This window comes from Sardina pilchardus, chromosome 19, assembly GCF_963854185.1.
Source record: "Sardina pilchardus chromosome 19, fSarPil1.1, whole genome shotgun sequence".
In the NCBI taxonomy this organism is placed as follows: Eukaryota; Metazoa; Chordata; class Actinopteri; order Clupeiformes; family Clupeidae; genus Sardina; species Sardina pilchardus.
This window is the reverse complement of record NC_085012.1, coordinates 31093364-31104605: the sequence shown is the minus strand read 5'-3', so window position 1 is coordinate 31104605 and position 11242 is coordinate 31093364. Positions and strand designations below refer to the sequence as shown.

Sequence of the window (11242 nt, the reverse complement as noted above, 5' to 3'; positions counted from 1 at the left end):
AACTACATGAGACCTCCATGTACCTAGCAACCAACATAGCAACCATTAAAATTAAGCATTTATGACCGTTTCCATAGCAACCAACATGATTTTACTACAGTAACTTATTTATTCCTGATAGTGGCAGCCATGGATACCCTATCAACGAATGTTTCAAAATAGAAGTCCTCAGTAGCAAGTTAGCTAGTTAGCATGGTTAGCATTGTTAACATTTTTAACATAGCTGCTAGAAATGATTAGCTAAGTTAGCTAATCAACCTAGTTAGCATTGTTAACATAGTTAGCATTGCTAGCATAGTTAGCATTTTTAGCATAACTGCTAAAAATGATTAGCTAAGTTAGCTAATCAGCTTGGTTGGCATTGTTAGCATAGTTGGCATTGTTAACGTAGTTAGCATTTTTAGCATAACTGCTAGAAATGATTAGCTAAGTTAGCTAATCAACCTGGTTAGCATTGTTAGCATAGTTAACATTTTTAGCATAACTGATAGAAATCATTAGCTAGGTTAGCTAATCAACCTGGTTAACATTGCTAGCATAGTTAGCATTGTTAGCATAGTTAACATTTTTAACATTTCTGTTAGAAATCATTAGTTAAGTTAGCTGATCAAACTGGTTAGCATTGTTAACATACTGTAGTTAGCATTGATAACATTTTTAACATTTCTGTTAGAAATCATTAGCTAAGTAAACCAATCAACCTGGTTATCATTGTTAACATTTTAACATACCTTTTAGAAATCATAAGTTAAGTTACAACTGGAATGTTTAACCTTTAAACTGTCTACCTTCACACATCAACTCTCTTTAAACTATGCAACCACCATGTTTACCCTAGCTACACCTTAGTAACCATATCTACATTATCTATCTATATATTTTTGCATTTTCATGCACTGGTAATTCCTTGGAATTGCATTTCTAGTTATTTGTTAAGATTTTATCAATGATGTGCAACGCATCTACAAAGTTAGTTGCGTCAACTAATCTGAATTTGGATACAAACACTTACCTCAATATCTGTAACTCACTATTAGCTATTATAAACAATTACTTCCTGCTTAGATGTAATTTACAAAACGTTTTGCACCCCTTAATCTAAAGTGGAAGCATGTTCTCATATTGAAACATTAGGCTACTTCACTGTCTGTGTGTCACTCAGCCACATATTTTACAAATGATCTGTTAATGCTAACAAATTATTTACGAAGCTTTTTGAACCCGTTAATCTAACGTGAAAACATATTCTCATACACAAAAACTTAACTTAATATGTGTAACTCACTACTACCTTTTACAAATGATCTTTTATTGTTTACAAATTATTTACAAAGTTTTTTGAACCAGTAAATCTAAAATGAAAACATATTCTCATACACAAAAACTTAACTCAATATGTGTAACTCACTACCTTTTACAAATTATCTGTTAATGTTAACAAATTATTTACAAAGCTTTTTGAACCCGTTAATCTAAAGTGAAAACAAATTCTCATACACAAAAACTTAACTTAATATGTGTAACTCACTACTACATTTTACAAATGATCTGTTAAAGTTTACATATTATTAACGAAGCTTTTTGAACCCGTTAATCTAAAGTGAAAACATATTCTCGTGAACAAAAACTTAACTTAATATGTGTCACTAGGCTACTGCCTTTTACAAATGATCTGTTAATGTTTACAAATTATTTACAAAGCTTTTTGAACCCGTTAATCTAAAGTGAAAACATATTCTCATATACAAAAACGTAACTTAGGCTAATATGTGTAACTCACTAGCCTACTACCTTTTACAAATGATCTGTTAATGTTTACAAGTTATTTACAAAGCTTTTTGCATGCCCTAATTTGAAGCGAAAACACATCCTCATATACCAAAGCTTTCTTCAATATGTATAACTACAGTAGGCCTATTACCTTTTAGCCTACATAGTCTATGACCTGTTAATGCTTACAAATCCACGTCCTGTACCAGAAACAATTACTCCTTCAACAGTTATATGAATCTTTTAGGCTAAGTGGTATCAACATTTAAATATGTATGTATGCGCATATCTTAATTAATGTTTCAAAGTCTTATTATTTCAATCGCACTAAATGATTTACAAGCTAATCTTAATGCAATAACAACATAGCTATGAACTACATAAAAATAGCATACAAACTATTTACAAATAATATTTTGAATATTATTATACAAAGTCTACAAATAATGCACAGTTCATTTGGAGAGACTGAAGTTGTTTATTTTATTTTTGCTGAAAGACTTAACTGTTTATAAATGTTTACTTCTTATCTATTTCATCATTACATAGCCCTTTACTAATGTTTTTCAAATGAGTAATAACATACATATATAACATTAACATAGTATTTCTTACTCATTTACAAATATTTGTACATGTTTTGTGCATGATTAGTTCATTATTTACTAAGTGTTACTAATGCTTTATAAGCGACCGTTATTCTAAAGTGTTACCAAAAATATTTGTTTTGGGTGTGCTGTGGAGTGTTTTCAGTGGCAGGCTGGATGTTACCGTTGACTTGCGTTATCTTGGCACCAGATTAGCATGAGATGAACGCTGCAACTCATAGGAAGGGCAGAAATTCACTGAAAATGGTCTTCACCGACCTATATCACTCCGACTAAGTTGGAAATGAGGTCCTATGTCCAAAATTCCTAACTATTCCTTTAATGCCTTAACCCTATGAGCCCGACGGACGCAAAGTGCGTCAAAAAACACACCCATTCTTTTCTGTTACATTGCTCCGCTGTAGGAAATAATGAATATGTTGCGGGTCGTACAACTGCTGGTCTAATTCTTCGGTCAGAAAGAATGCAAATCTTCCAGGGAGATGTTATTGACCATTTATTCCACAATCCAAAAGTATGTGACTTATAATTTGTTAAGTTGCGTTGAGTTTGTCATATTGTGTTGTGTCAAGTTGTGGTTTCTAGAAAACAATAAATACAGAATACAACCCAGACAGCAATTTAGCTCTTGCCGACGTCGGGGCGGTGTGCCTGCGCCGACATAAAATGCCTCGGCGCGATGTCCTATGCAGATCGGTTGCTAATCGGCAAGATGTCGGGAAGATGTCGGCATTAGAATGATTGCCGACCGTGAGCCCACCTAAACCCGATATTATCATGACCTATGCGGCGCGGTCCCACTAGAGTGGCGGAAAGCATTCGGACGCCGCTCTCCCATTGACTTAACACTGGAACAGCTGATCTTCGGCTACGTCTCTCGAAAATCAGCCCTTCCAAAGTTAAGTCAAAAGGAGCGAGACGTTTGAATGCTTTCCGCCACTCTACTAGGATCCCACCGTTATATTAGGTCTTATTGATTTGCTTAGGCTAGCTGCTTTCAGATCGTGTTCACACGTTGACTATTGTGTAGCCTATCAACAACAGTTATGTGATATTCCACTAATAACGTGACACGGCTTCCTTAACAATTTGACGGGAGCTAGTTGAGAAGTAAGCAAAGCCCGTTTAGGCTAGGCTACTGGCAACCTGGGAATGCCAGTCTAACAGAAAACAAGAATGGATCAGTGATATCAAGTTTGATGGTTGAATGAGAGAAATAACAAAATAGGAGGGCATCTGGAGATGACCTTGGACATTTATTTTACTTGGTCTTTGCAAAATATCAAAACATTTATTTCAATACTCAACTCATTTATTTAATTCACATTTATTTCAACACTCACCTAATCACATTGACAAATACAACAAAAATAAAAAATCCCTTCAAATAGTCTGTCAGTTTAAAATAAAACAGCCAGTCAGTCAGTCAGTCAATCAATAGGTGGATTCGACTTAATGTAGACGACTGCAGACGTGACTATGGACAATTCCATGCTCCCAACTTTGTGGGAAGTTTGGGGATGGCCAGTATAGTGTACATGCAGCTGTTATGTTTGTATTAAACAGAAGCTAGATAGGTCATTAATTTACATTACATTTAAATCTAGTGTAAAGAAGATTATTGGAAAATAACCAGAATCAGCTATAAAATATGAAATAGGCCTATTGTCAAAATGAAGGTGAATTGTGCATTGTTTTTTGAAGTTGTTTTACATAGTCCATTTTCAGCTGGAGTCCAACCTGCTCAGCCTTTCAACAGCTGGGGAAAGTACAGGAAGAAAATACACAAAATTAGACAACACATAATTAACAAGCAATGTGCATAATACAGTAGTTTACTGACAACAGCAGAGAGAACCTGCCAAAAATACCTGTGCATCCAGCAGGAACTGATCTAGCACTTTCTGATCTTTGACCATATGAAATGTCTTGTTTTTGTAATGTCTTGTTGTAATAGAACTGTGTGTGTGTGTGTGACCAAAAGTGACTACCAAGTGCAATCTCCGTCTCAGCCTCTAGCCTACCATAACACAGTATAGACACATAAAAACACATCATATACTAAAATATGTCTTACTTAGAGGGGTCCTGTGTGGAAGGCCTGGATGGGATTGAAGGGTTTCACAACCATGCTGCGTGTGTGTTCACAGACACTTGAAACACAAAGATTAAAACGGTTAAAACAAAGATTGATTCTTTCAGGTAATTAGTATTAGATCATATCAGATTCAGTCAGAATGACTGTATGAATGAGGGCAGCCTTTTTGCACTTTTTGCTCAGCCTAGCCTACATCAAAGAACCGGCAGAGAGAGAGAGAGAGACAGACACACACACTTTTCTTCCTACCCAAATTAAAAACAAAACAGGCTGCTAGCTACTCTAGTGACTACCAAGTCCCATCTGTGTCAGCCTCTAGCCTACCATAACACAGACTAAAGGCCCATTCACACCAAGAACGATAACTATAAATAAATATTGCTCTCGTTAATATGAATGACAACGTTCACACATAAACTATAACGATAACGACATCAAGAACGATATCGTTGTTGATCACTTTCAGAGCGATTTTGAGAACGATAGAAAACTAACAGCCAATCAGAACCCATAATATTCTAGCCATCACATTCATTAACATGAGTGACTTTTCTTATCGTTGGCCTGTGTGGACGCTTTTATCGTTATCGTTATCGTTCTTGGTGTGAACGAAGTATAGACACTTAAAACACATCATACACTAAAATATGTCTTACTTAGAGGAGTCCTGTTTGGAAGGCCTGGACGGGATTGAGGGGTTTCACGACTCTGCTGCATGTTTGTGTTCACAGACACTTGAAACACAAAGATTAAAACGGTTAAAACAAAGATAAATGATTTTCAGGTAATCAGTATCAGATCATATCAGATTCAGTCAGAATGACCGTATGAATGAGGGCAGCCTTTTTGCACTCTGCACAGCCTAGCCTACATCAAAGAACAGAGAGAGAGAGAGAGAGAGAGAGAGAGAGAGACTTTTCTTCCAACCCATATTAAAACCGAAACAGGCAGAATACATATTATAGTATTAATTAATTGTAGAAATATTGTCTTTAATCTAAAGAGACCTGCTAACTAGCCACCATGCTCTCAGGTCAAACTAACTTGACTGTATAGTTTTAGACTAAGACAACTAGTCAGATTGCAGAATAGACTAGATGACTAGACTGGACATGTAACCGCACTGAGTGTCTGTGTGACAATTTTGTTAATTACCTTGTATTCAGTTGAGCGCATCCCTTCATCACTGGTTGACTCTTGCTGCCAATCATCTTGTGGCACTAGGAAATACAGAAAAAGAGCCTTTACACAAAGCACATAATCATCCAGAGCTAACCCAATGCATCACATATAAAGAAACTTACACGTTTACTTATTAGTCAAGCACTCACAGACATGCAGAGGTGAAAAAGTCCTGCTTCAGAAAATAAAAGTCCTACCACATATCATATCTATGCCAACCATTCAATTAAACCAGCTGATTCTAATTACCACAAGTCTTCAGCTACAGCAGCTAATTAATGAGATCACCTGTGATAAGTGCACAGGTGGAACCAATACATGGCTGGATTTTTACTTTCTGAAGCTGGAGTTTATCTCTGCAGGCGGCGTCCGCTCTACTTCCGGTTATTTCGCTGTGTACGGCCAGCAAAGTGGCAAGATAATTATAGTGCATGAAAATGCACTATACTGTTCTTCCAATTATTCTTATTAGAGTGCATGAAAAATGCACTCTATTGTTCTTCCAACTATTCTTATTATTCTTCTTCTAACGCTTTTTGTGCGTTTAATGCGGCTTCAACGGTTTAACTTTGAAACTTCATTCAAACTGTGTTGCGTAGATCTCACTTAGGTGACTTCAGCTATATATTGTTCAACTTTGAAACTTCTATACTTTTTAAACTATTTAATTAAAACTATCAAAATTTCCCCATAGACTTAACATTGTGATTATGACATCACAATTCGATTAGAATCCTATGCCAGAACTCTCTCTCCCAGGCTTTTAGAATCCTATGCCAGAACTCTCAGGCTTCTAGAATCCTACTGTATGCCAGAACTCTCTCTCTCTCAGGCTGGCTCTAATAAGACTACAGATCCTGCTCAACTGTTCCCTGTGCCCACTATCAAATCGTTCAACCATTTAAACTAGGCTACTCAACTATTTAACTGTTCAGCCATTTTAACTGTCAGTTGTCATCAACTGTTTAAACTACTCAACTATTTAACTGTTTGGCTATTCAAACTGTCAGTTTTCATCAACTATGACTCCCTCCAACTGTTTCTACTGCCTGAAACTAAATTCACTATTAATTAATTCAACCTTTTAAACTACTCAACTATTTATACTCAACTATTTAACTGTTTGGCTATTCCAACTGTCCGTTTTCATCAACTATGACTCCCTCCAACTGTTTCTACTGCCTGAAACTAAATTCACTATTAAACAATTCAACTATTTAAACTACTCAACTATTTAACTGTTCAGCCATTTTAACTGTCAGTTGTCATCAACTATTTAAACTACTCAACTATTTATATTCAACTATTTAACTGTTTGGCTATTCCAACTGTCCGTTTTCATCAACTATGACTCCCTCCAACTGTTTCTACTGCCTGAAACTAAATTCACTATTAAATAATTCAACTATTTAAACTACTCAACTATTTAACTGTTCAGCCATTTTAACTGTCAGTTGTCATCAACTATTTAAACTACTCAACTATTTATACTCAACTATTTAACTGTTTGGCTATTCCAACTCGTTTTCATCAACTATGACTCCCTCCAACTGTTTCTACTGCCTGAAACTAAATTCACTATTTAACAATTCAACTATTTAAACTACTCAACTATTTAACTGTTCAGCCATTTTAACTGTCAGTTGTCATCAACTATGTATCCCACCAACAGTTTCCTCTGCCCACAGCTGTTTCAAAATAAAACACCTTACTAAAATAATTCACTATTAATTAATTCAACTATTTAAACTACTCAACAGTTAAACTTTTTGCCCATTCCAACTGTTAATTGTCATCAACTATGACTCCCATCAACCTTTTATCTGCTTCACCTCTATCTTTGTGCTTGAATGATATTTGAAACATTATCTAACAATATTTTACTGAGCAGAAATGTCTCAATTTTCATGCACTCGTAATTCCTTGGAATTGCTTTCTCTAGTTACATTGCATGTAAATGCAATGTACTGTTATCCCTGTTCTTCTTATTATCGTTATAATTATTATTCTGCTTCCGACCAAAATCAACTATCAAAGGCTCTAAAACCACTGAATCGTTTGACGTCATTCAAACACTCATACACAGGTCTTGTAACGGAGATTTGTTCTATGTATTTTTCACATTTGTGAACTTTATACTTTTTGAGATATTTACGATAAAAGAATTAAAAACTCCAATAGAGTTAACGTTGAGACCCTTTGGCGGCAAAGACTAATTGTTACGTCAGTGCTCAGCTGTCAGTAATCAAGGATCTCTGATCCAAAGCCATGGCATCACCGCTGCGCTGAACCAAAACGTGAATGTTACGTTACGTCTACAGCTGTGAAAACATTCTACCATGCCACTGTAATCCAGGACGTTGTCGTTTTGTATCCTGTAAGGCTACTCCTTACTTGATTTGTTTATATCGTTACAGTAGTCTAACCGGTTTGCTCTCGGTAACGTTATCAACAGCTAAAGACAATCTAACCTAACGTCAACTGTATTTAGCTAACGACAACCAAACTTGCTCCAGGCTAACGTTTAACGTCGGGGTAGGCTGCAAGGCGAACAGGGTTTAGCAAGCTACAGTAGTCGTTTCAGATATAGGGACTTGCCAGCCAGGCAATCATTTAAAGCTTTCGGTATCATTCATAAATTAAAAACCTAAGCTTATTGTAGGCCTACATTCCTATTAGGACAATCACGCACCTGAACACACTTCGAAGAACATACTAGCTCATCCTGTAAAATTTGTAGCCAACATAAAGTATCCTAGGCCTACTGTAAGCTAACGTTACATTTGCTAGATATGTACCTGTTGCTGCATCATCGTTGATTGGCGTTGTTTGAGATTGTATTCCGTATTGCGTGGCCCTATGGTCTACTTTTAACCTGCATTAGTCGTTTCACTGAAGGCTACTAAAGTGTCAGCTCTTGCAACTCGTCTGAAGTTGGCAACTTCATGTCAGTTTTTTAAATTCTAATAAATGAAGAGTTATTTTCCATATAAGCCTATATCCACAATTTTGATGCATTTTCATAAATCACTTTTTAAATGTGACTTTTCAGTGGAATTGTAATTGGGTTATTGTTATTTATCTATAATAGGCCTAATACAATATGTTTTACACAGTCAGCAACCTTTTTGCATTTACATGCAATGGTAATTCCTTCCATGGAATTACATTTTCTAGTTATAGGTGATATTATTCTTCTAACGCTTTTTGTGTGTTTAATGCGGCTTCAACCGTTTAACGTAGAAACTTCATTCAAACTGCGCTGCGTAGGTCTCACTTAGGTGACTTCAGCTTTGTATTTTTCAACTTTGAAAACTTTATCGTTGAATTTATATTAATTTTTTAAAACATTTTTTCTCCCATAGACTTAACATTGGATTATGACATCATAATAGGGCAATTAGAATCTTATGCCAGGTGGCCAGCCCCACCTGCAGCAGCTCTCTCTCTCTCTCAGGCTTTAAGCATACAATCTCTCTGAAGACTACACATATCCTGTTAAACTGTTTCCTCTGTCCACAACTGTTTCAAAATAAAAGTCCTCACTGCAATAATACACTATTAAATCATTTAACCATTGAAACTACTCAACTATTTAACTGTTCAACCATTCCAACTGTCAGTTATCATCAACTATGCTTCCAGTCAACTACATGAAACCTCCATGTACCTAGCAACCAACATAGCAACCATTAAAATTAAGCGTTTATGACCGTTTCCATAGCAACCAACATGATTTTACTACAGTAACTTCTTTATTCCTGATAGTGGCCACCATAGATACCCTATCAACAAATGTTTCAAAATAAAAGTCCTCACTAGCAAGTTAGCTAGTTAGCATGGTTAGCATTGTTAGCATAGTTAGCATTTTTAGCATAACTGCTAGAAATGGTTAGCTAAGTTAGCTAATCAACCTGGTTAGCATTGTTAGCATAGTTAGCATTGTTAGCATAGTTAGCATTTTTAGCATAACTGTTAGAAATGATTAGCTAAGTTAGCTAATCAGCCTGGTTAGCATTGTTAGCATTTTTAGCATAACTGCTAGAAATCATTAGTTCAGTTAGAACTGTAATGTTTAAGCTTTAAACTGTCTACCTTCACACTATCAGCTTTCTTTAAACTATGCAACCACCATGTTTACCCTAGCTACACCTTAGTAACTATATCTACATTATCTACTGTATCTATACATTTTTGCATTTTCATGCACTCGTAATTTCCCTGGAATTACATTCTCTAGTTATGCTTGCGCTAACGCTAACGCTAGCGCTAGCTACCTACCTGACGTTTGCTAAAAACACATCCCGTTAAAGCATTTTATAGCCACAACAGACGTCATAGGATACAATATCTGATTTAAAACACTTCTACAATGAGTTTACTTATGTGTTATCCTAAGTTAGCCATATATATACATGTAAGTTAGCAGTTAGCAGCTAACCAGATAGTTTGAGAAACGTCTTGTGTAACCGTTAGCTGCTAACGTTATTATCTTCAAAAGGTTAATCTACACCGTATTATGCATTTTACCAAATATGATATATCATAGCTGCTATCATATCATATCATATATTAAATCATCATATCATTTGTGACATACGGATTTTACACAAGCTCAACGTACCTTCGTGCTTACACAGCCAGCTTGATGTGGACCAACGAACGGACTTCTCATACTCGTCGGCAGCAGGCAGCATTTAAAAAAAAAAGAAGCGGGATCGGCTAAATGGTTCTTCACGGTTCCTCCGCCGATCTCCAATGTGCGCTGTCGGGTAGACTCGTCCCGCCGATGATTTGCCCACCTAAACTGACAAGTTTTATTTGATGTGCATGGGGAAAAAACCCTGCCGATCCTTTTGTAGATAACCCTGTCATTTAAGTGTGTTTTTTGCTGTACTAATAGTTTTATATTATGTACTTATGGAAATTAATATGTTCTTATCTGTGGAGAGCGATTTAGAGTTACAGACTTTTATTTTGAAATGGTTGTAACGTCCAACTCACCGGAAAGAAGAACATTCAATGAGGCGAAACTGAGAGTTGTTACAGGACGTATGATAAAGTTATCCGTGAATATTTGTGAAGTTAGCTCCTTTACTGGAGAGTCCATAAGCTCTTACGGTGTTTGTACACGTTCAAGAGGTAGTATTACACGTTGTTACACTGCTTTATTAAACTTCGATGTAATAAACAAAATTGAACTTAATGCAACATCAGTTTTGGAGCCATCCTTCGGTAGAGGCAGCTACACCTTTGCCGCTGGTGCCCTCCAATTGCCGACGTCGGCAAGACTGAACGTGCTGTCTGGGAATCAGCATCGCATTCTAACTGTGCAATCAAGACATGCTAAATATACATAGCCTGAACAGGTTCAATGTCAGTAATAACACCACGAAGTGGCAGTAGGCCTATAAAGTAGCACGTGGAAAAGCCTAAAACAACGTCACTTAATGCTATACATTGTAACAGTCTGCCGTCCGTAATTACAAGTGGCATTACAGATATAAAGTGCCAACAGCTAAGTTGCATAAATACACGATATTGTAACATGTTAACTATGAAATTATAGCATCAACACGATGTG

At 36.2% G+C, this 11242-nt stretch overlaps 1 long non-coding RNA gene across 1 annotated transcript; it reads right to left on the bottom strand.

Moving 5' to 3' along the window:
- Positions 1–3631: 3631 nt before the first annotated feature.
- Positions 3632–10969, bottom strand: LOC134066330 (uncharacterized). The gene is made up of 6 exons (XR_009936409.1): positions 10910–10969; positions 10283–10511; positions 5632–5696; positions 5133–5210; positions 4456–4531; positions 3632–4137 (listed from the first exon to the last, which is right to left on the bottom strand). It is a non-coding gene; the product is annotated as an uncharacterized LOC134066330 (long non-coding RNA).
- Between the last annotated feature and the right edge of the window lie 273 nt (positions 10970–11242).